Source organism: Scomber japonicus, chromosome 5 (genome assembly GCF_027409825.1).
Source record: "Scomber japonicus isolate fScoJap1 chromosome 5, fScoJap1.pri, whole genome shotgun sequence".
Taxonomy (NCBI): Eukaryota; Metazoa; Chordata; class Actinopteri; order Scombriformes; family Scombridae; genus Scomber; species Scomber japonicus.
The window spans coordinates 11,784,696-11,790,814 of NC_070582.1; positions in this window are offsets into that span (position 1 = coordinate 11,784,696).

Here is a 6,119-nt window from a genome sequence, read left to right on the forward strand (position 1 = left end):
GGTCAGCTTCAGCTGTTTTACTGTCAGTCAGATGAAGAGGAACATCTGTAAAGACAGTCTTCCTCTGTTTGGCAAACTGGTCAATACAGTAGCAGGATAGTCAGTAGTTACTGATTGACTTCATGCTCTGCAGAGACACGGTTTCTCAGCTCACTGCTGACACCATTAAAACCTTCAAGGGTCAAAACACACAGTAAGATAAATTAGTCTTAACGCTTTAGATTTTAGATGGAAAAACTGCAGCTAGTCGCACAAAATAAACAGCATGGTCACTGTTTCGGTCTGTACTGTGGATAGAAATACAAAAACAGGCAAAAGATTGCGCCATCCTTGAAAAGCTGACCCCATCATTCAATCTTACACTGAATTGTCTCCTCTACGCTTACACATGAAAATCTCAGTCCTGTGTGTGTTTCACATTGTTATGACTGTCACATATGTGTTGTACATACTGTATTATAGAGATTAGAGGAAAAATGTACCCTTCATTTTGATATACTCACTTGCTCCCATTTCTCTTCAGTGCTTGCATGTTACTGCCTGTATATTCATTCAAGACTGTATGTTTTTTATTATTATTTTTGCTTTAGTAAACCATAAGGAATTATTCCTGATGTTCATTATTTGTTACGTTTACTCAATGTTGTTTTGTCTACATAAAATTTCTACAAAATATCCATTTCTTAAGAGACATATTTTTTCATCAGGGGCTCGTTTCACTTCACCATCTATTGCATTCATCACTGAAAACTGCAGTTTGACTTTTACATCTAACTTAAAACACAGTCAGCTGATGTTATTTTCCTTACAGCATGTACACAGTTATTCTCATACATCCAATCAGATACTGCTTTATAAGTCTATGTGACAAAGCGAGAGACGACAGTAACAGCAGACATGAATCTCTTTGATGAAGCTCACCAGCAGACGACTGTACTTTTATTATCTCAGCCTGAAAACATTCAACAATATTTGGACAGTGAATGACAGATGCGATGGATTATTTGTGTGTTTAGCTGTTAAAAGTGAAAATGGTGATTATGCAGTAAAATATTTCTTATAGGAGCTTATCACTCTAGTTAATGACCTCCTCTATATCAACAATTATCTGAGATATGCAAGACTTTAAACTCTACCTGAAACCTCAGGTGGTTACTACATGCTTTCAAGTGGTTAATTAATAACTTCATTTTTTTATAGTGTAAGAGAGCTTTCCTGTCATCCTGTGGAAGAAGCGTTCACTGCCACATCAATAGCCACATCAGTGTGTATATATGTAATTACTATTTTACTGTTGTAGTTGGCCGTTCATGGAGCAGATTTGAACCACTTCACCCCTACTTAGGCAGTTAAGTCTTTGTTGATTATATGTTTGGTGTATAAAATCTTTTTTGGAGATATTTTATGCCTTCATTGGCAAGTTTAGATGACAGGAAATTAGGGAGGAGAGATGAGTAATGACATGCAACAAAGGGCGTGAACTGGGAATGCTGTGGTTTGTGGTTTTTGCCTTGGCCCATAAGCCGCCCAGACATTTATTGTGTATAAAATCTTAAAAGAGAACGACACTAGCTCATCTTTCCTCTCCTATAACACTGTCAGACTCATGATAGACAGTTTGAAAAAGAAAAGGATCAAAATCGAATCAGAGATATTGTGTTTTCTTCTTCCTTGTCAAAACCCGGCGCCTGCTTTACCAACAATGCAACGTGACTCTTGTACACTTGTACAGATTTGAGTATGTCAAGCTAGTGATACATCCATGGTAGCAGCTAACATAAGCAGGCTACAAAAAACACTTCTTTCAAACTCCACACACCCCAACTTCTTCAACCCCAAATGGTTTATTAGACTTTATGCAGCTCCAATTGAGGTAAGAAAAGGCTTTAAATACCTTTTTTCTTTTTAAACATACACAGTAGTACTGCCAAAGACCTTTAATCAGATTTTGATGTGAAAAAATCAGTGGAGTTCTCCTTTAATCTGCAAATTAACTAGTAACTGTAGCTATCAGATACAGGAAACAGAGTAAAAAGGACAGTATTATCCTCTAAAATGTACTATAGTAGAAGTAAAATAATGAAATAATGTATAAAATGCAATATAATATTAGTAAGTACAAATACCCCCCCGAAAAAAAAATACTCAGTTACTTTCCATCCCAGGCTTTGGATCAGTTTGTGCCTCTATCTGCAGGTAAACTGAATAAAGGCTCTGAGAAGCCTTCAGAGACACATGAAATGTCAGGAGAAGAAGTTCAAACACGAATCCTTGCTTGAACATTTATGTCAATCAAGTTTCAGACAAAAGGAGGGTCAGTGACACCAGCAGATGAGGCGATCTCCATCTGCTGAGCCAGCACCAAGGAGGAAACAGCAATGGAGTATTTCTGACCCTGAGGCAGCTGTCAGTTCAACTAAGGTCATGTATACAGTACGTGACTGCATACATGGAACATATAGGAAAATCCGTTTGTATGGACTGAACAGCTGCTCAATAATAACACGTGCAGGTATATGTGAGTCTCCCATTACTGTCTCTCACCTACAGCAGCAGCTGAATGATGCAGGATGGCGTTACTGTGCTGCTGATTCAGCTGACTTTGAAGAAGAAGAAGGAGCACTGACAGACTGCTTAGCATTCATCAGGAACAGTCTTCGGAGAACCGGGTCTATAAAAATGCATTTCTCATTCTCTCCGTGAAATCACACAGACGCATCAAATAAGTTCAATATGTGGAATGGCTGTTTCTCTAAGTCAGCTGTTCCACACGTTCAGTCATTTAGATTTGGATCTGTGAACTCTATTTAAATAAAAGAAGAGTTTTGACATTTTAGTTTCAAATAGCAGCACATAAACTAAATCTACAAAACTGCATCTACTCAGACTGAAAGGAGGAGTGTTGTGGTCATTATTTGATACTGGACATTAGAACTGAGAGTTTTTTTCTTTGCTGCCACTGTATTTCCATGCTTTGTTGAGTCTGGGTGTCACTCAACAGGCCTGTGCCACTTTTACAATCATGCTTTGTCACTGCGAGGAGAGACAAAAGGTTCTGCCTGCTTATCGGCCGTGACGTCAGCTCCTTGCACAGAGCTGACAGTCTGAATGTAAAATATTGACCACGGTTAGTAACATTGTCCCCTTTCCCATCACATTGTTTCAGGCACAGGGTGGCATCAGTATGTGAGAAAATGGACGACAGTATCACTGATAACAATGTAAACTGACAAACAACTCGCCGCATGCGTTATCCATAAAATATTGAACCTTGTTGTGGGTGACTGCTTGTTCATGTCACAACCCAGCGATTGCAACAGCTCAGGATCCACATTGAAAATCAATAGCAGGCCACATTTCATTTGCATGTGCCAACGAGCACGTTCCTGGATCTGACACACACTTATCCTGTGGCTGTTACATCATCAAACACACTCGTGAGGAAAAAGTCATCGATAGCACAAAAAAAAAGCTGCCATGTGACTGAGGGAAATGTGTTATTTCTTCTGCACACTTGACTTGAAAATGAATATTACAGCACCAAATGTGGAGTTAAAGTCATGATTGCTGAAATACTCCTCGATGGAAACAGAGGAGATGAGAGGCTGAGGCTGGCTGTGACTCAGTGATGCTGATGTTGGTGACTCACTGGCATCTGTTCCCAATACTTCACCCACAGCAGCTGCTCCCTCTGCTGCAGACGACCCCCTACTGCATTTAATGGAGTCAACGTAGTTCAACTTAGCACTATTGAACTGAGCTGATTTCACCACAGTACGTGTTGAATTCAGGACATTTAGGAAAGTTTCCAACAGCAAAGCATGGATTTCTCACTCCTTCATCCTGTTGCTCAATCAAGCCATCTGTATACAACACTCTTCATCCTCTCATCCCTTTTTTTTAACCTTGCTGGAAACAGTTTGATGTTATAAACCATTGATTGTGCAATCCCTTTAACATGTGCCAATATTAGTAATCTTGTAAAAAGATCTTTAGACTCCAAACAAAGTGTATAATGCAGCAAAATTAAACTGTAAGCCTCATTAGTTTTTAACCTTTTAAAAGGGTATATACATATGCATTAATGAAAAGACAGCACAGTTTGAAGCATGAGGCAAGTTATTAGTCAAAAAATCTTTAAAATTGATAGATATGGACTTTGTTGATGGTTGAATTTTTATTTATCTTTTACATTATATGTCAGTTCTTGCAGCTTTCTTTGGTGGTCTGTGATATACTAAAGAAGCAGATTATACAAAAAGGAAAGTGGAAAACCAACACAGCACAGGCCGTTGATAATTTTACTTTCAGTTCATAGCAGAGGTCAAAGTCCAAGCTCCTACACTTCAACTCCAGTGTTTTTTTCATTCTTATAAGGAGGACTTAGAAGTGCCTGTGTCTATCAAACTTAGCAGCCCATGTTTCTAATGCAGGATCTCTTTTACACATTTAAAGTCCCTCAATCCCAGATAACCCCAATGACACCTTCAGGGGTATTTTCACAGATTTCACAAAGCTCCTCCAGAGTCACATGAGACTTTTCAAGCTGAGCAACTCTCTGATCTTCTGGTTTAAATCTGTGGCTTCATTATTTGTACGACGCCTCAGAAGACTTAAAAACCAAAGAGAAAAAGCCAAAGAGAGCACAAGTGACAGACAGTAAACAGGGCTCTATTTTATTTTGAACGAGTCTTTTAATTAATGCATTTCAAGTACTCCAAAAATTACATCTCTTTGCACAATACAATTTGAAATTTTTTTTTTTTTTAGTAAAAATGTTCAAAGTGAACAAAAATTTCCGATACTGTATAAAACACAGTGAACATTAAAATCAGACAGTAGTATTACTTTTTAATCTTGTGTTCTTTCGGCCTACATCACCTACAACATTTCAACTCAATTGGGACATTTCAGTGCACGTTTATCTAAAAACTTTACCAAGACTATGAAATTAAAAAGAAAGAAAATTTACAGGCATTATTTCTTCTGCTCTTCTACCCAAACCATGCCACAGGAAAACGAAGACAAAAATGAGAATGAAACATTAACGCCATCACACTGAATTGTTTTTACCATTGATGATGGTGGAGAAAAAGTATCATAAGCAAACTCCAGTTCAACTAGCACATATAAGAACATAAATAACTTAGAAGAGAGGAAAGTTTGTCACATATGAACATCTTTGAACAACTTACTCTGGAATTAGAATACAAAAAAATGAACAGATGTATCAAAATGTAATTTTCATCTTCAAATGAAATGCAAATTTTTCGAAGTACTGTACAAGTTTACATGTAAATTCTCCAGGCTTCGCAGGTGAGATCCAGCCTAGAAGATGAAATTTAAAAAGAGTCCAGTTTTTTTTTTTGTACAGACATGAGAAGTTAAGAGCAACCGTCGACCTGCCAAATTCATCTGCTGCGTGAATTTATCGTTAAGCTGTGAGACACGTTGTTTTATCATGTCCCCTCCAGAGCACATGTGTGATTGTTTCAACCATCAGGACAGTTTTTCTTTTAAAGATATTAGTCGTGATTAGTATTGCATGCATTCAAAAACAAAAAAAAAACAAAGTCAGGATCAAAATTAAGTCAGATCACACACACACAAAAAAATCCAAAAACACAACTTTCAATTACAACTACACAATATCTAAATGCAAAATCCTGTGCTTTATTGTTACTGTCAAACTTTTCACCCACTTGCTAACCCTTTTTTTTTTTTTTTTTTAAAAGGTGAAATCATGGGATTTTGCATAATACACATCTTCTCTCAGTGTTATCACGTTATCACTTTCCAAAAACAGCCCCATCACGCTATGCAGCAGCAGTGAGGGAAGGAAGAAAACACCTGAGGTCAAACAATACCACAAAAATAAACAAAAAAACAAAACAAAACTAAAAACAATCACATCTCCTTCATTCATCCTCACAGGTGTTTCCTGTATTCTGTAAAAACCTGTGCACAAATATCAGCTTTGTAAAGTTTTAATGGCACGCTGATGTAAACTCATGAGCTCTTAAGGGGATTCAGTCCGTGATGAAATCTGACCAGGAGAAAAAACTGCAGGTGAATCTTTAAAAAGAAAAAAACAAAAAAAAACAAAAAAAAAAACAGCC